General features: G+C 38.8%; 1 non-coding gene across 1 annotated transcript; it reads right to left on the reverse strand.

Annotated features, from left to right (window-relative positions):
- Positions 1 to 13,201: 13,201 nt before the first annotated feature.
- Positions 13,202 to 13,285, reverse strand: LOC125812067 (small nucleolar RNA U54). The gene has a single exon (XR_007441966.1). It is a non-coding gene; the product is annotated as a small nucleolar RNA U54 (small nucleolar RNA).
- Positions 13,286 to 20,994: the final 7,709 nt, after the last annotated feature.

Genomic DNA, 20,994 nt, shown 5'->3' on the forward strand with positions numbered 1-20,994 from the left:
CTGCCGTTTGAAACCCCAAATTGCTAGGAGTTTTGTAAAACTCAGTGAGCAAAAATACCACTCGGCGCGTCGCTGAGTGGTTTGGTGAGCTCGAATTATATCGCCGAATGGAGTGCGATTTGAAAGGTTTTAAAGCCCAAATAGTTTAAAATTTAAAAGTCCTTCATCTTTTTCCATTTTTAACTCGCTTACTCTCACACCCTATATTAGATCTTTTGTATTTTTTGCATTTTTACTCTAGTATCATTTGGAATATTTGCTTGGGGATGGAAATTGGAGTTTACTTTACCGCCTAGCTTTACAAATCTCATTTTGGCATAAAAGGAACGGCTAGAACCAATTTGACTGGTAGAGACATGCCGCTATGAAAGTGGGCACGCGGAATAGTAATCAATGGGGAGGCAACTGCCTCCAAGGTCAAGAAGCTCCCTCTAAAGGGAGGCAAGGGTAAGGGCAAAGAGCCTGTAGTTGAGCCTCCAGAGGAGGCATGCTTTAGACATTGAGGGGGACTAACATGATTCTCAGGCTTCTATCTCTAAGCATGAGGATGATTAGCTGTTATAGGCCCGGCAAAAAGAGCTACGCTCCAAATCTCGTCATGATCCGTCTAAGATTCCGGAGCCAACCCCTCTAGCATAGACGGTGGCTCCAGTTCCACCAGTTCAGGCTCCTCCTTCCCGGTCACTCAACCAGTTAAAGGTCGAGAGATTGAAGACCATCTTAGCGGAGAAGAGATTGTCTACAGATGGTGTGGTTGACAGGTATCCACCAGTGTGGACACTCTTATTCACAGATTTGACATTTTCACCAAGCCCCGTGGCCCATAAATTCCCACCTAGGTCCGAGAGTTCAACGCAACCTATAGTGATTTGGTGCCTCAGGGGAAGAAGAAGGCAAGTGCCTTCAAACTAGTGGACTTCGTGGTGGTACAAGGGAAGAAGGTTAAATGCAGCAGCGATGATATAAATGTATTATTTGATCGTGCCTCCGACTTTATACATGACTACCAGAGTACGATAACGACAAAGACTCTGGAGGATTTAAAAGGTTAGTTGCCCCCGTGCTTTCGGACACCACCCCAAGGTGGATTGAGTCCGGAGCACCGATAAAGAAGAAGGACCTCAATGTAGCTGCTAGATATTTGTTTGGGTTCATCAGCAGCAATATCATGCCGTCACAGAATGAGTCCATTCTCCCCCATCCAAAGGCGGCCTATCTTAGGTCTATTATTGCCAACAAGTGGCTAAATTTGGTACTGACTATCGAGCGGGAGATAGCCATGAGGGCCAAGCATAGACATGTGTCGATTCCATTCCCGGTTTTGATCACCGAGCTGTGCAGACGGGGCAGAATTCCATGAGATGATAAGAGATATATCGAGGTTACACCAATATCTTCTACCGACATCTGGTGTATAGAGGCTGAGTATCAGCAGGATGAGGCTGACAAGAGGAGGGCAGCCTCAATGGATATATCCCTGGTGGTGGATATTGATACTCTACCTGCAGAGGCAGCCATGCCTACTCTGGCCACTAGTCCGCCAGGTACTTCCAGCTCCACTCTTTCTGATACTCCTGGCACTTCTGTTGCACCCCCTCCCACTAAATCTGCTATTGCTTCTACTCCTAGGCCTCCAATCACCCATGCAATGTTGTTCAGGATGGGGCAGTTGGTCTAATCTCTCAATGTATGTGCCTCTAGGCTAGAGGCTGTTATTCCTGGGATGATCGGGGGAGCCATTGCTACTGCTTTGGCACCTGTTAGATCTTCGATTGATACCCATACAATAAGGGTAGAGTGTGAGAGAGGATAGAGAGTTGTTGATGAGGTGACAGTCCTGAAGGCCGACATTACTGGGCTGAGAAAAGATGTGGACCAGCTAAATTCCACTGATTTCACCTTGTTATTTGGGATGATGGAGATCCTAGATGACCAGAGTGCAGATATTCCAGCTTGTTTGGATGTGCCTCTGACTTCTACGACTGAAAATAAGGTTAGAGTTGATGATGTTACTATTGAGTCCAAGGTTGAGACAGAAGAGGAGAAGGTTAGTGATAGAGAGGAAGTTATTTATGAGGACTCGGTTGACTTGGAGGGTACCATGTATGAGACTACGAGACAGACATCGCTTCGAGATACTACTATGGTGGGCTCCAGTAGAGCCAAGGATACTGAGACACCGAGCATTGATGCCCAGACAGATTGAGCGACGTACATTCAGACTTCACCCAGGATTATCCTGGGATGATGACCTTTCCCCTCCCTCTCTGTTACTTTTTAGACTTTTTCTGTTGTTAGTTGCATTTGAGGACAACTATATTTTTTTGTGTGGTGGGGTATGTCCATACCTACCTCTTTTGTGGGCTGATTTGTGAATATTGTTTTTTTTTGTGTTTTTGAGCTTATTGGTTTATATATATCCATCTCGGTTGTGATATTGGGTTTTGTCCTAGCTTGTGGCCCATTGTTTTGATAGAAAATTGTTTTGAACCAAATTTTAAAATTTTGCCACCACTTTTGTGTGTGATTGCGGTTGTTCTTGTGCAAATTTATGTGTCTGTCGTGGTCAATACCAATGACTTGGATAGTGCTCTTAATCGAACAAAATGAATGTGCGGCTACGATGAGGCAAACGAAGTTACATAGGAAATATGTGAACTTTTAGCATCTCGATGTTACTAGCTGGTTGTCGAATGAGTCTTTTGTGATGAACATTGCACGCTAGCTAGAAAGTTTGGAGTCTTGTTTGATATTGTATGAAATGCCTTGTGTGGTGAGATTAGCTTGAACATTGTGCATGATGACACCTAGAATTTGCCCCGTTGGTTCGGTTTATTAAGTGATGCAAGCAATAGACATGATCTTAGGCAAAAAGTTTGAAGAGTGAGCCTATTTGGCTACATACCTCTTTGTGGCCAACCTTGTGAGAAGTGTGAACCTTGCTTGGCCCCTTTTGTTCCTCACCTTTTCTTGGAAGAAACTTGAACAATTGTGACCTCTCTTTATCCCTTCATCCATAACTTTCATGAAATATGGTTTGTTTGAATAGCCAACTTAAGCCAAAAGCCTAAGTTGGGGGTGTGGTGAAAAAGAAGGAAAGTCAAGAAGTTTGAAAAAATTCCCCCTTGTTTATGGATTGTTTTGAAAAAAGATAGAACCCCTCCATGTAAAAGGAAAATAGAAAAAGGATTGAAAGAGAAGAAAGAGAAGAAAAAGACTGAAAAAGTTGCGAAATAAAGTTGTGAAAATAGCAAAAGAAATGGGGTATCCGGTGATTTATGTCTAGTTGAATAATGGGGTGGATTATGATCATGTTTATAATATGAAAGAGAAGGAGACAAAGTGATTTTTAGGTCATACTTCATGATGGTAGAAGCCACTAAACCTAAATGATCATACCTTTACACTCAACCCCATTACAAGCCTTGAAAAGACCTTTGTGATCTTGGATGAGCTTAAACGAATGTTGATTGGAAAATAAGGGCAAGCCTATGGGTGAAGTCATGCATGTGTTCATTTTTGTGAGTGTGAGAGTTGTATGTGATTCTGGGACTTTAAATTGTTGGGAAATTTTGTGTGAATATGGAATCATCTCCGTTGTGAGGGCATTTGAATACCTTAGTTGATCTTGAACTTGCATTTGAAGCAAGCATTGTGAGCTTGAGTACACTTGATGAGGGTGAGTCACAATTAGAAACGTTGAGTGCACAATTGATCATTCTATAAGTAATTTGGACCTTGTAGTGTGCATTTATGTTAAGTCTTATGCAACACTATTTGTAGACATCTTTATTGAACTGATGATCTTGAGTTTTACTTGAGGACAAGTAAAAGTTTAAGTTGGGGGAGTTGATGCGTTCGAGATTTTGGCGCATTTAGGGATTTGTTTTGATAGTATAAGTGTCCTCAAATGCCTATTTTATGCTCTAAACTGATGCTAAAGTGTTGATTTGCAACTATGAATGCTATGCTCTAAATTGATGTTAAAGTGTTGATTTGCAACTATGAATGCTAAGGAGCAAGGCAAGGACTACTAGACAAAAAGGAGCTAAAATTTTGAAGAAGTGAAGAAAAAGCAATCCTAGTGATTGCCAACCAAATCGGTGCACAGTCGAGTGTCTCTTTAGCTCGCCCAAAGTTTCAGCATGCCAGCCATGAGAAAGAACCAAGTTGGTGACAGAAATGGGCAGTCAGCGGATCACCGATTAGTTTCGCGACAACAAATTGGATCGCCCAAAGTTACAGGACCTGAGATGCTGAAGGTCAATGCAAAATGGCGATGGAAGAGGGAAATCGGCAGATCATCAATCCACTAGGTGAGGCATGACTTATTCCGCCGAGTGGACTTTCAGGCCTAAATGCAGGCAACTATAAATTGAAATTTAAAAGTAAGTTCCCAGAGTCCTGATCCCCAAGTTTTAGAATTAGAGTTTTCTCTTATTTTTTGAGTTCTTATTATAGAATTTTGAGGATTAGAAAATGGGTCTTTAAATTTAACCGTTGCAAAACATTGTAAAGGCTTGGAAACTCTTACCTAGATGATGGCCTAGCGAGTTGGTAGTTGTTTTTACATTTTTATGATATTTAGCTAAAACCCCAATTCTTGAGGTGTGATCATGTTACTATGAGCTGAATTAGCTTATGTGTATTGTTATTTACTGATTTTAATGCTTAATTGAAGTGGGTTTAATTGATAGTTGTGTTTTAATCTATGAATTGTATTTACAAATGCAATTCGAATATAGAATTCTGGGCCAGCTTGAAAACATGGGTTTAGAATCGAAGCTTTCAATTGATGATTGTAGTTATTGGGTTGATATGGGTTTAGCTCGAAAGGGTAAATCCTAATCTCAATTCTACCTATCTAGCACGAGAGAGTGGATGAACTAAGGTGTGGGCTGTTCTTATTTGCTAAACTTGTTGATGTTCGAAAGAAACCGCTTGATTCATGATAGTTGTTTGAGAGAAAACTATCTTACTTATAGTTTACCCTACCCACTAATATTTAGCTATTTATGAGTAATTTCAATTACCGATACAATTAAATTTTCCTATAATCGATCACATCCCGAGAATCACTCTTTATATTGTTATTTCCTCTGTTTTGCTTCTGATATGGCTGATAGTTAACAATCAAAACTCCTCCATCTCACATTCATTGTCAAACCTTTATATTTATTTATATGTTTTCGATAAATTCTATTCCTATAACGGAATAGACCACTTTATAACTTCATAACTGAATTTAGACATGTACAACTCCCTGTGGGTTTGACCGCAGCTCTACGTTGGGTTTTATACTAATTAACGATGGTTTACACCTAGAATCACATGAGGTGTACTTGACACAATTAAATCAAAATGGCGCCACTGCCGGGAGTGTTGTTGTTTGAAATTCTATTATTTATGTTAAATTGTGATCTTTTTGTGTTATAGTTGAATCCACTTACTTTGGTTTGTGTTTGTGTTATTTGTTTTGAGCAGAAGAAGTGATGAGTGTGAACGAGAGTAATGGTAGGCAAGTGGGCCACCAAGGCAATATTGGAAATCTGAATTATGTAAATAACCCAATGCAATTGGGTGGTGTTAGTTCAATACGTCTACCACCTGTTGAGAAGAATGTTGTCTTCCATGTTACTAGCACGATGCTACAGCTCCTCCAAATGAAAGGATTATACGGAGGGCTGGCTCACGAAAACCCCATGAACATATTTGGAACTTCGTGGATGTTGTGGTCTGTTCTTATTCAAGAACATATCACAAGAATCAGTCTGTTTCAAGTTGTTTCCATTCTCTTTTATGGGTGAAGCTACCAAATGGTTAGCTAATTTACTGAGGGACTCCATCACCTCTTGGGATGAACTTACCACAGTGTTCCAAGTGAGATTCTTTCCCCCATCGAAAATGATTACACTAAGGGATACCATCAAGGTTTCAAATGCTTGGAAGACGGAAGAATCCATGAGACGTGGCTGAGTTTTAAGAAGTTGGTGCTTCAATGCCCAACTCACGGACTTCCTAACGACATGAAGTTACAATACTTTTATAGGAATCTTGACTAGGGGAACAAAGGAGTTGTTGATCAACTTGTTCCCATTGGTATAATGCAACAACCCTATAAAGTAGCATATCAATTCCTTGATTGCATGACCAAGATCAATAGAGCATGGTACACTTGTGAGGACTAAGTGTCTCTTCTCACGTTTAGGATGAGAAAAGAGTTGAGCGAGAAGGATAAAGAGAGAGACGAAACATGGCCATAATGATGAACCAGCTTGATATCTTGGCAAAATATATGATGGGTAGTGGCGTGAAGAATGTTAATGTTGTGGGTGTTGGTGATGTAAACCCCGATGAAGCACATTTTGAAGCGTTGCACAATGAAGAAGTGAACTTCCTTGCGAACCAAGGAGGAGGTGTTCGTCAGAACTATCCAAGGCCAGGTTGAAATTTAGGTTGGAATAGAGATGAGGGATGGAGGGACCATGACAGAGATTGGTGTGATCGTAACGCTACTTGGAAGGAAAGAGAGGGTGACAAGGACAGGTACGCCCACACCATGATCGTCAAAAGCCCAATGAATCGAAAAATCTCCGTACAGAAGATATGCTCTCACACATTCTTAATAAAACTGAAAGGTCTGACAAAGTGTTAAAAGAGATGAAGGAGGACGTCTCAACTCTCAATCAGACTGTGACTACTCACTCAGCTCTATCAAGTAGTTGGAAACACAAATGGGTCAAATCTCGACTCATCAAAATCCAATGCCAAAAATAGGGATTCCTACTGACATAATGGCGAACACCAAAAATGAAGCTTGAATTGGTATTTTTTCTTGCCACGACGTTAAATAAGGCGCTTCTTGGGAGGTGACCCAAGTCTTTGATGTTTTAAATTTGTTTTTGAATAACGGCGTTGCTTTTGTAAGTTGAAAAGTGAGAAGTATTGGGAAATGGGCAATTAGGTGAGACAATAATCCAGTTAGTGAATTGCCGAAGAGGTCGGCGAGCCCCGACTTGGACCGCCATTGGAACCACACAGCTTGATTGGAAATTCTATAAAACTCGGCGAGCTAAAAAGTTAGTCGGTGACTCGCTGAATAGGTTGACGATCCCGACTTTGTCCACCGTTTAAAACCTCAAATTATTGGAGTCTGATGTATATGCCCCATCGAGAGGACCCAATATACCTTGCCAGGGGTATAAAGGCATGACTGGTGTGATCACTAAATCTGATGCACAATAGAGGGGACTTATATTCCTACGTGGGAACGTACTTCTGGGACTATGAGGGTACACTGAACTCTAGTCCATATCGATGCTAAATATACTCCCAACTGAATACATATGAAGCTAAAATGCACTAAATACTGAATAGCTCAAAATAGTGACATGCTAAATGAGAATACAACATTTATATACTGATAATATGACATTCGAAATCTGGAGCATGATTTTCTATTTAACTGAACTAGCAAGTATAATTAATGAACAAAGAGAATTTACACAAACTAGGGTTCTGAGTTTTATACAAGGAATAATGCAACGTTTTCAAGAAAACATGTTATTTCGACTATGAATTCTATAGCAGCTGAAATCACAATAAATTCCCAAGATTTTACAAACCCTAGGTCTAAACAAGATATGTAGAATCAAGGAACTAACTTAATTCTAGGAGCCTAGTGGATGAAAGGAACCTATTAATGAAATCACATATACCTGGTGAAAAAATCTATGGAGAAAACCCTTGGATTTCGGGGCTGAACTTTGAAAAACACTTCTGCTTGTTCTTGGGAGGTTTGGTCAACTTTTCCTCTTCTTTTTTCTCCAAGTTTGGATACTGTTGGAGAATGAGGGTTCTAGGTATGTCTAACTAGGTTATTAGGCTTAGACTAAGTAAAACAACATAGTTTAGGCATCAAAAGATATAGTTCAAGTGCCTAATGCATAAGGAAAAGGACCAAAATGACCCTGACTTGATACTGACGACTGACATCTACTATAGGACTAACTTGCCATCATTTGGGGTCGTCGTTCATGTTTTTCTCAACAGGGCTTTACTAAAATGAGCATAACTCTTTACTCCGCTTGGATTTTAGCAAACTCGATGGCGTTGGAAAGATGATTCAACTATCATTAATTTGAGGTCATGGGCCACCTAATTCATTTTCTGGTAAAAGATATGACCATTTGAAGTTTACCCAACAATAATTTTCCTCTAAATATCTTATGAACCTCACCTATGGTCTGTATGTCCAAATACGGACTATACTGGTCGACCGTGGGTGGGATCTAAGACCATCAAATTTGGACCTTTACGAAAGAACCCCACCTACGGTTTGTGGTTCTACCTACGGTTTATAGGTTGTTCCGTTGGTACTAGCACTAATTTTCTGAAAACTCAAATTTTCTTCATTTTGAGATTCGAGGTGTTACATTATCTTCCCCTTGGGAACATTCGTTGTTGAATAAAGTCTTAAAAAGTTGAGTATAGTGGGAAAAAGCTACAATCCCTACCACTAAGTACTAGAAATTGATATCTAAATTAACGGAGTTCTAAGAATATGTAAATATGTTGAAATTAACGAATAACTGAGGGAACAGGATACTAAGACTGAATTACACAAGAGTAAACGTAGAGACTAGAGAGGAACTATTACCTCAAGCTGAAACAGAATCATAAGGAAAGAAGTGAGGATACTTGGCCATCATGGCTGCTTTTGCTTCCCAAGTAGATCCTTTTACGGACTGACTCCTCAACAAAATCTTCACTGAAATGACTTCCTTATTTCTCAACCTATGAACTTGACGATCAAGTATTTCAACTGGCACATGTTCATAAGTAAGACTATCCTTCACAGTCACACTCTCTAAAGGTACTATTGATATCAGATCTCCCACACACTTCTTCAACAAGGAAATGTTAAAGACTAGATGAACCGCAACTAGTTTTGTTGACAACTCTAACTCGAAAGACACATTACCAACCCTTTTCTAGATTATGTACGAACCTAGATATCTAGGACTGAGTTTCCCTTTCTTGCAAAATCTCATCACCCCCTTCATAGGTGACACCTTCAGGAAAAACCCAATCATCCATTTCAAACTCTAAGTCCCTTTTCCTCACATCTGCCTAGGACTTCTGACGACTCTGGGCTCTCTTTAGTCTATCTCTGATGAATTGAACTTTCTCCATAGCCTTACGAACTGAATCTAGCCCAATCAAGGCTGCTATATCTACTTCAAACCAACCAATTGGGACCTACATCTACGCACATATAGTTATTCATACGGGGCCATGTGAATACTGTAATGAAATCTATTATTATAGGCGAACTCTATGAAAGTTAGGTGATCATCCCAAGTACCCTTGAAATCTATCACGCAAGCTCTCACCATGTCCTCTAAGGTCTGAATGGTACGCTCTGCTTGACCATCCTTTTGTGGATGAAATGTTGTACTAAGATTTATTTGAGTACCAAGACCTTTATGGAACAATTTCTAGAAATGAGATATAAACTAAGGACCTCTATCTGAGATGATAGACAAGGGAATCCCTTGCAACCTGACTATCTCATTAGTGTAGAGTTTTTTGTAGTCCTCCGTTGAATCTGTAGTCCTGACAACCATGAAGTGAGCGGACTTAGTTACTTTGTCCACTATCACCCAAATAAAGTCATGTTGTCTGCGAGTACGAGGTAAACCTGTAATGAAGTCCATGTTTATCAGTTTCGGTTTCCATGTAGGAATGTTAATCTCTTGATTCATACCTCAGTGTTTCTGATGTTCAACCTTAACATGTTGACATTTATGTCCCTCTTCATAGCGTTCCACCAAAAGACATCCCGTAGATCACGGTACATCTTAGTGACACCTAGATAAATGCAATACCTAGAGTTATGAGCTTCTGTAAGGATCTACTTCCTCAACACACCCACATTAGGAACACATAAGCGACCCTAGTAACGAAGCACACCATCTCCCCCTTGGGAGAAAACCTCAACTTTATGTTGATGAACGATACCTTTCAGCTTAAGTAATATAGGATCACTATCTTGTTTTTCCTTGACCTCCGCTACCAATGAAGATTCTAATCCATTCTAAGGAAAACTCATAAGCGAGAAAGTCGGTAAGCATCTTTGGCTAGCTCTTTCCTTTCTTCCTCAGCATGTGCTACACTACCCATAGATAGCCTGTTGAGAGCATTTGCGACTACATTTGCCATACTCGGATGCTTTCAAATTCAGAAGTCTTTTAAATGTGATATAATTTTCACATGATATTACTTACTTAAAGTGGTGTCTTAATAATATTCGAATGCTTTATTTATTAAGGGGACACATATTTTGAGACATGAAGTTATAAAAAGCAACATCTTTTTCAAGTTATTTATTATGTACAGATATAAAAAAAATTACTTTTTAGAAATGAATAGTTTTTGTATATGGACAAGTTCACAAAAAGGTAGTGTTAGTGTGAAGTGGACAAGTTCACAAAAAGATTGCTCTCTTTTTGTTTTACAAAAAAAAAGGGAAGGAAAGGGAAATAGGAGAATAAAATACAAGATTGGGAGTACTTATAGATTCGTAAAATTAGTCCTTTGCAGTGTGAGATTAAGCCTAAATGTAAGGTAGGATCTTGAGTGATAGACACATCCTAATTTATTTTCCCTATATTAATTATGAACCAAAATTACTGAATTTTATTAATTTTATTTCTACTTATGGGCCAAGTGACATAGAAAAGTAAATATAATTATGACTTGATCCATTTACAATCAATTAAAAGAATTAGTTATTTAATAAATACTCTTCCACTAAATCACCGTAATTAAATAAATAGTTCAAAATCACCCTTTAAAATTTATGAAAAGAGTCGAAATTGTTCTAGTACTAAAAATGTCCTAATGGGTCGTTACATTAGATACAAATTTACCCACTGTTCGTCCCAAAATGGTCAAAAAAGGGTGAGGATAAGAAAGGGTAGTTGTCTCAACGATTCCTTAAAAATATTAGTACCCAAGGTATCATCTCAAAAGTATCAAACCAACGAATTGGAGATCTACACCTCCTCCTATACAATGCTTCAAATGGGGCCCTCTCAATATTCTCATGATAACTATTGTTTTATGTAAACTCAACTAATAACAAAACTATTCCCGATGGATTCTTCCACTAGACCTTGACACAACCATCAGGACAAATATTTTCTAACATAACAATGATAAAATCCAGAATCAATAGTTGCTACAACCACGAGTGAACTTAAACCAACCACCACACACTCATAATGCGCAACCTATCATAAATCTTATCAAGATTTTCTTCTCATCACATAAACTTTTCACGAACTTAAGTTATAAAAATTTGATCTTTAGACTTAGGTACACATCAACGGAGAATCAAACTTATCTAACCTATAGAAGGAAATGATCAAGTAATCACCATCGAGAGTTACACCCAAGCATACAAAACCTAACAACACTTTCAAAATGCTAGATTAGTAATTGTGATTGTAGAATACTCTTAAGAACGGTAGAAGTAGACACAATGGTCCCCATGTTCAACCACACATAATCGAAATATGACCACGAGGACTTGATTAATATTAAGATTGTCGAATAACTGTAAATACCCATGGTAGCTCTTCTATAAACTCTCTTAAGTAATGTGGTACATGTAGAACACTACAATACTTCAACAACTCCAAGACGACACCAAATATGTCATTTGAGATAACCAAGTCATCACAAGTATCCTACTCAACCAAGAGGACATCGCAGGATCAGAGCACTCTATCCACCACTAGGGATCCATCCACAAAAGTGAAAACACGTGTGAGCATAGCTAGTGAATCATATCCAAACCATGTACATAACGAAATAGGTGGTCACAAAAGAATGTACGGAACCGAGGTGAAATAACACTGAATGCTTCCTCTAAAGAGCCCATATCAAATATTTTTATTCAGTTGACTACATTTCTTTGACTTTTAGCTACCCATAATCCATCAGTCTCGTCCCATTACGATCGTACCTATTGTAACACCCCGTATTTGAAACAGACCTAGATGAGGATTTTTCAGAAGTTGCAGGTGTGACCCACAGTCCATTCTTCTGGTTCGTGGTTCGCGACTACGGCCCATCCCCAGAAACACCCCGAAAATCTTTCTAAGTCCTGCCTGATGCCAGGACCTACGGATCGTAGGTCAAACCACGTTCCATGGTCCAGGGTCGTAGGTCGGACCCCAAAACTTAGCTCTCTGAAGATGATCGATGGTTGACCAGTACGGACCGTCAGTCGATCGACGGTCCGTCGTGACCCCGAGGACACTTAAGTCAAGGGTCTTTTGTTGTTTTCCTTATGCATTGGACCACTAAACTATGTCGTTTAACCGCCTAAACTATGTAGGTTTGGTTAGTTTTAGCCTAGAAACATAATTAGAACTTACCCAAGTCAGATCATTCACCAAAAACTTAAGACTTAGAACGCAAAGAGGAGAAAGACTCGACCAAACCCTTCCCAAGAACGCAACAAGTTTCCTCCGGTTTCAGTCCCGAAATCGAAAGATTTCTCCGTGAATTTCGTCACCAGGTATGTGGGATTTCACTTATGGGTTCCTTTCGCCCATTAGGTCCCTAGAATTTAGTCAGATTCTTAATTCCCTTAATATTTTCTAGACTTAGGGTTTCTAGAATTTCAGCAGAACATTATGAATTAGTTGGTTTAATGTTCCTAATCAGATTGTCATGGTCTTAGTATGGTTTTTCGTAGATACCTTCATATATATTCAGAATGAGAAAAAGGTCAAAATGGTCCTTGATGTATTGAGGTTGCTTTACTTTGGTCCTTAATATTTTCTAGGTGATTGAAATAGTCTTTCATGTATGACTAAATGTGTTCAATTTAGTCTTATACCCTAAACTTAACAATTTACCCCAAAAACCTGATAAATATAATGGTGGGCCCACATAACTTACAAAATCCATCATTTTTACCATCTTTATTAGCTCAAAGAAAGAGTTTCATGAATTCTACCATTTTCTGTAACATCTAACCACACAATTACAAAATAATTCTCTCTGATGTCTGACATATGAAATTTTTACAAATTCATCACAGCAAAAGACACAAATAATTTTAAAAAATTTCACAATAGAACAGTTTCAAATTGATCATAAAGCCTTAGCAGAAAATACATATAGCTCTCATACTTGAAAAAAATCATCTATCCATGCTTTAAATCGGTATAGCGTATATTGCCAAAATGCATACAATCATTGAGCTATTTTCCAGAAATCTGGCAATAAAACATAAAAATATAAAATAATAATAATGGCAGATCAGTATAGTAAAAAAGAAAGGTGTTATCAGAAACACGAACCAATTTCATTCATCATATCTCCCAAGTACTATAATTATTCAACCTTTTTACAATAATTATTTTGTAATTGTGTGGTTAGATGTTAGGGAAAATAGTATTTTCGAATGCATGAAACTCATCCTTTGAGCTAATAAAGATGGTAAAAATGGTGGATTTTGTAAGTTATGTGGGCCCCACAGTTATATTTAACAGTTTTTGGGGGTATATTGTTAAGTTTAGAGTAAAAGACTAAATTGAACACATTTTGTCATACATGAAGGACTATTTCAATCAGCTAGAATATATTAAGGACCAAAATAAAGTAACTCCAATATATCAAGGACCATTTTGATCATTTTTTCTATTCAGAACCCTAGTTATGTAGTTCTTCTAATTCATGAATTACACATACTAGATCAGATATTTCAGTTATACATGCTTCTGAATTAAATGTTTCATTATCAGTATATAAATGTTGCATTTTCAGTTAGCATGTCAGTATTTTGAGCTATCCAATATTATAGAAATTCAGTCATAACTTGTTAATTACTTAATCAACTAGGAGAAGCTTAATACCGAGTGGACTGGGGTCAGTCACCCTCAAGTCCCAGAACTACGTGCCCCGTAGGTTGTAAGTCCCCTCCTTGGGCATCATTTTAGTGATCATGCCAGCATGCCTCTATAACTCTGGCAGGGTATATTAGGTCATCTAAATGGGGAGTATACATCTGACTCCATATTTAGCTCATGTGGTTTTATGTCGGTTATTAGTAGCTCCCACAGTTAGGTCATATCCTATTGCATTGACCATGTTATCAGTACAGTCCAATATTAAGTCTCAGCATGTTATAAACTTGGTCATTGCATTTAGTTTAGTCATGTTTAGAATTTTCAGTATCCTTATCATGTTTAGATTATATCATTGCTTTATTGCTTTTTCAGTTATGTTATTGTTTAGTTTTTATTCAATCTTGCATGTTCAGTACCTTTTAAGTACTGACGCATACTTTGCGCTACATCTTCTCGTGATGTAGGTCCAGGTCCTCAGTAGTCATATCACGCATAGATCGGTTCTTGATTTTTAATTTAGCAACATCAGTGGTGAGTCCTCATTCTTCGAAGACATTTGACATGTTATCTTTCCATTTTAGTCTTAGTTTCAGTTTTGCTAGATTTAGCTGGAGCCTGTCCCAGCACTTCTAGTCAGTTTAGAGGCTTACTTCAGACATAGTTAGATTCAACTGTAATGTTAGAGTTTGACTTTTCATTTGTATTCAAACTCTCAGTTTTCATATATTCAAATTTAGTATATGGGTATTCCCCATCATTTCAGATTATTTATATGATTTAACTTCCACACAGTATTTATTGATTCAATTTTTTTAGCATGGTTATGATATGCCAGCAGGGTTAGCTTAGGGTCACTTGTGATCCTAGGTCCCATGTCCGCGTCCGGGGGGCAGCCTCGGGTGTGACAAACTTGGTATTAGAGCATTAGGTTTAAGAGTCCTAGGATATTTGGAAACCTGCACAAAGTAGAGTATTTTTCATATATGTGAAGTGCACCACATCTAATGCGAAGGGGGCTGCAAAATGTTTTAGGAAAACTTTAATTTATTTGTTACTCTTATCGTCGTAAGGTATGATCTAATTCCTCGTGCTAATCCTTCATTATGCGCTTTCAGATCATGCCTCCTCGTAGAGCTTATATTAGGAATGTGAATTCTAGGAATGCAAACGAAGCTCCTCAAGTCCTAGATCCGGAAGTTTAGAATGTTGAATTTTGGAACGCTATCCAGTTATTGGCTCAGAGTGTGACCAACCAGAACAATCAACAGGTTACAATTCTAGCAAATGCTGATATTGGGTCAGCTACAGCTAGAGTTTGGGATTTTTTTAGGATAAATCCGCCTCAGTTCCTAGGATCGTAAATTTGTGAGGATCCCCATAACTTTATTGATGAGGTCAAGAAGATATTTGGGGTGATGCAGGTAACTGGGAATGATCGGGTTGAGTTGGCATCTTACCAGCTTAAGGATGTAGCTCATATCTGGTATACTCAGTGCAAAGAGACTATGGGTGCAGATGCAACTCCAATCACTTGGGAATGCTTTAGTGAGACCTTTTTGGAAAGGTTCTTCCCAAGAGAGTTGAGGGAGGAAAAAGCTCAGGAGTTTATGAATTTGAGGTAGGGTTTTATGATAGTCCAAGAGTATGGACTCAAGTTCACCCAACTCTATAGGTGCTCCTCACATAGTTGTTGATTTCAGGGCTCAAATTAACAAGTTCATGTAAGGGGTATCTCTATCATCTAGTTCGGGTTAAGCATTCAAGCTTCGTGACCCCAACTCTTGAGTCAGTTCTAGTAGTTAATGAGTTCCCAGAAGTGTTTCCAGAAGATCTTGCTGGAGTTCCTCCCGAAAGGGAAATTGACTTTGGAATTGATCTCCTTCGAGATACCAAGCCTATTTATATCCCTCCTTAAAGAATGGCTCCAGTTGAGCTTAAGGAATTGAAAGAGCAGTGGAAAGACCTTCTAGATAAGGGCTTTATCAGACCTAGTATTTACCCATGGGGTGCACCAGTGTTATTCGTGAAGAAGAAAGATGGTTCTCTTAGAATGTGCATCGATTATAGGCAGCTGAACAAAGTCACAATTAAGAATAAGTACCCCATCCCCAGGATTGATGACTTGTTTGACCAACTTCAGGGTGCTAGTCATTTCTAAAAGATATATCTCAGATCCAGTTATCATCAACTCAAAGTCAAAGAAAGTGACACTCCGAAGACAGCCTTCAGAACTCGGTATGGTCATTATGAATTTGTAATTATATCATTTGGACTAACCAATGCTCCTGAAGCTTTCATGGATCTGATGAACAGAGTGTTCAAGCAGTATCTGGACTTGTTCGTTATCGTATTTATTGATGATATCCTCATTTACTCTAGGAACAGGGAAGAACATGCAAATCATTTGAGGATTTTTCTGCAAACTCTGAAAGATAGTTAGTTATTCGCTAAGTTTAGCAAATGTGAGTTTTGGTTGCAATCCGTCGCTTTCCTTAGGCATATAGTGTCTAGGGAAGTGATCCGAGTGGATTCTCATAAAACAGAAGGAGTTAAACAATGGCCCAGACCTACCTTTCCTACAAATATCAAAAGGTTTTTAGATTTGGCTGGCTATTACAGAAGGTTCGTGGAAGGATTCATTGACTAAGTTGACTCAGAAAAAGGTTAAGTTTTAGTGGTCAGATGATTGTGAGAAAAGCTTCGCATAATTGAAAACTAGGTCTACTACAACTCTTATTTTGACTCTACTAGAGGGTTCTGACAGTTATGTTATCTACTGTGATGCATCCAGAGTCGGCCTAGGTTATGTGTTGATGCAACGAGGTAAGGTTATAGCATATGCTTCTAGACAACTTAAGGTATATGAGAAGAACTATCCGACTCATGACCTCGAGCTAGCAGCGGTGTTTGCATTTAAGATTTGGAGACATTATTTGTATAGTGTTCATGTAGATGTGTTCACAAACCATAAATGCCTTCAGTATGTGTTCACCCAGAAAGAGTTGAATCTTCGTCAGAAGAGATGGCTTGAGTTCCTCAAGGATTATGATATGAGTGTGCATTACCATCCTGGTAAAGCCAATATAGTAGCAAATGCTGCCAATGGGTAGTGTGGCACATGTAGAGGAAGAAAGAATGGAACTAGCAAAGGATGTTAATAGGCTTACTTGCTTAGGAGTTCATCTTATGAGCATATCAGATGGTGGTGTAACAGTTCAAAATGGGTCAGAATCTTCATTGGTAGTGGAGGTTAAGGAAAAGAAAGACAGTGATATGATATTGCTTCAACTAAAGGGTGCAATCCATCAGCAGAGAGTTGAGGTTTTTCTCCAAGGGGAAGATGGTGTGCTTCGCTATCAAGGTCGATTATGTGTTCCTAAGGTTGGTGAGTTGAGAAAATAGATTCTTGCAAAAACTCAAGATATCCTATTCATGCAGGCACCACTAAGATGTATCGTGATCTTCACGATGTTTTTTGGTGGAATGGTATGAAAAGGGATATAGCGGATTTTGTGTCTAAGTGCCCTAATTGCCAGCAAGTGAAGGTAGAACATCAGAAACTAGGAGGTATGACTCAAGAGTTCAACATTCCTACTTGGAAATGGGAAGTGATCAACATGAACTTCATTACGGGTTTACCTCATACTCACTGATAGCCTGACTCCATTTGGGTGATTGTTGATAGAGTTACTAAGTCTGCGTGCTTTTTGGCCGTTAAGACTATATATTCAGTGGAGGACTACGCCAAACTTTACATTAATGATATAGTTAGGTTGCATGGGGTTCCTTTGTCTATCATCTTAGATAGAGGTCATCAGTTTACCTCTCATTTCTTGAAGTCATTTTAGAAAGGTCTTGGTACTCAGGTTAATCTTAGCACAACATTTCATCTGTAGAGGGATGGGTAGGCAGAGCGTACCATTCAGACCTTAGAGGACATGTTGAGAGCTTGTGTGATCGATTTCAAGGGCAGTTGGAATGATCACCTTCCTCTTATAGAGTTCGACTATAGTAATAGTTATCATTCCAACATTTAGATGGCCCCTAATGAGGCATTGTATGGGGTAGATGTAGATCTCCAGTTAGTTGGTTTGAAGTAGGTGATGGAGCCTTGATAGGGCCAGATTCATTTTATGATGTTATGGAGAAAGCACAACTCATTAGAGATAGACTTAAGACAGCCTAGAGTCGCCAGAAATCCTATGCAGATGTAAGGAGAAGGGAACTAGAGTTCCAAGTTGATAATTGGGTTTTCCTGAAAGTATCACCAATGAAGGGGGTGAAGAAATTTGGCAAGAAAGGGAAGCCCAGTCCTAGATATGTAGGCCCTTACAAGATCTTGAAAAGGGTTGGTAAATTGGCTTATGAGTTAGAATTTCCAACAAAACTAGCAGCAGTGCATCCAGTTTTTCACATTTCGTTGTTGAAGAATTGTGTGGGCGATCCAGCATCTATTGTGCCTTTAGAAAGTCTGGTTGTGAAGGATAGTCTCACTTATGAAGATATACCAGTTGAAATCCTTGATCGTCACGTTTGAAGGTTGAGACACAAAGAAGTCACTTCAGCTAAGGTTTTTGGGAGGAGTTAGTCCGTAGATGGAGCTACTTGGGAAGCAGAAGCTGCCATGAAGGTCAAGTATCCTCATCTCTTTCCTTCCAATTCCATTCCAGCATAAGGTAATATTTCCTCTTTAGTTTTCAGTCATTCATGGACAGTTCCAGTCTTAGTCTTATGTTCCTACAATTTGTACTTACATATTCAGCGTATTCGCATGTACTTGAAACTTTGTTCAATCAGAAATCAGTTTTCTGTGTTTAGTGGTAGGGTTTGCAGCTCTTTCCCTCAATAATCAGCTAGTTTAGTCTTTATTCAAGGATGGATGTTCCCAAGGGGGACATAATGTAACACCCTGTATTCGAAACAAACCTAAATGCAATTTTTTTAGAAGTTGCAGGTGCGACCCACGGTTTCCACTCACGGACCGTAGGAGGACCCACGGTCTGTTCTGTTGGTCCGTGGTTCACGACTGCATCCCATCCCTATGAATCTCCCAAGAAATATTTCTAAGTCCTGACCGACACTAGGTCCTACAGACCGTAGGTCAGACCACAATTTGTAGTCCAGGTTCGTAGATTGGACCCCAAATCTTAGCTCTCTTAATACGATTGATGGTTGACCAGTACGGACCGTCAGTCAATCGACGATCCATCGATCCCGTCCTTCGGTGACCCCGACAGCAGTTAAGTCAGGGGTCTTTTGGTCTTTTCCTTATGTGTTGGTCCCCTAAACTACGTAGTTTAACCCCTAAACTACGTAGTTTTGGTCAGTTTTAGCCTAGAAACATAATTAGAACTTACTCATGTCAGATCATTCACCAAAAACATAAGACTTAGACCACAAAGAGGAGAAAGAGGTGACCAAACCCTTCCCAAGAATGCAACAAGGTTCCTTAAGTTCCAGCCCCGAAATCGAAAGATTTCTCCGTAAATTTCATCACCAGGTATGTGAGATTTCACTAATGGGTTCCTTCCGCACATTAGGCCTCTAGAATTCAGTTAGATTATTGATTCCCTTAATATTTTCTACACTTAGGGTTTCTAGAATTTCAGCAGATCATTATGGATTAGTTGGTTTAATGTTCCTAATCAGATTGTCGTGGGCATCATTTCAGTGATCATGCCAGCATGCCTCTATACCTCTGGCAGGGTATATTGGGTCCTCTAGATTGGGTGTATACATTGGACTCCACATTTAGCTCATGTTGTTTTATGTTGATTATTAGTAGCTCCCACATTTCAGTCAGATCCTATTGCATTAACCATGTTATCAGTACAGTTCAGTATTCAGTCTCAGCATATTATAAACTTGGTCATTGCATTTAGTTTAGTCATGTTCAGTATTTTCAGTATCCTTATCATGTTCAAATTATATTATTGCTTTATTGCTTGTTCAGTTATGTTATTGTTCAGCTTTCATTCTATCATGCATGTTCAGTACCTTTCAAGTACTAACGCATACTCTGCGCTACATCTTCTCGTGATGTAGGTTCAGGTCCTGAATAGTCAGATCACACATAGATTGGTTCCTGATTTTCAATTTAGCAATATCAGTGGTGAGTCCTCATTCTTCGAAGACACTTGAAATGTTATATTTCCATTTTAGTCTTAGTTTCAATTTTGCTAGATTTAGCTGGGGCATGTCCCAACAGCTCTAGTCAGTTTAGAGGTTTACTTCAAACATAGTTAGATTCAGCTATAGTGTTAGAGTTTGACTTTTCATTTGTATTCAAACTTTCAGTTTTCATATATTTAGATTTAGTATATGGGTATTTTCCATTATTTCAGATTATTTTTATGATTTAACTTCCGCACAGTATTTATTGATTCAGTTTGTTTTAGTATGCTTATGATATGCTAGCAGGGTGAGCTTGGGGTCACTTGTTATCCTAGGTCCCGTGTCCGCGTCCAGGAGGTAGCCTTGGGGCGTGACACCTATACTCTATTTATATGACTCCACATACTCTTCACATCATTCCACTGAAGCCCACACTTTTAATACTAACAACCATCGTAACTACTCCTACAATTTACCTTACTTTAAACCAACACTTTTACGTGAAATCCTTCCTTAAGTCCTTTAACAATCAAAAGTAACAACCTTTACCATCCAACCCGCACATAAGTCATTTCAAATGCTCAATACATACTATAATTGATCATTTCTTACCTTACAAATCCATACTTTGACAAAACATACCACCATGATTGTAGACTTACAATGAAAAAATTGAATTGTGAATCCAATTGTGTAACTCAATCCCCTTATCTATCAACATTAGTTCATACCTTGAAGATTTTTATGAATTCATGTCGCCTCTCCATCGACCTTACCATATCCTTAGCTAAAAATGCAACTATACACATTACCAATCTCAAAACCACAAAAGAACTTATCATCACACTCGAGTTGAATGTATATGCACTTCTTTTTTATTTTTTCTGCAGTTCAAATTTGTATTACGAAACAATCCATCAAAAACCAATCGATCATTTCATCCTGTAGT

Source organism: Solanum verrucosum, unplaced genomic scaffold, assembly GCF_900185275.1.
Source record: "Solanum verrucosum unplaced genomic scaffold, falcon-dt-bn FXZP01000383.1, whole genome shotgun sequence".
Classification (NCBI taxonomy): domain Eukaryota; kingdom Viridiplantae; phylum Streptophyta; class Magnoliopsida; order Solanales; family Solanaceae; genus Solanum; species Solanum verrucosum.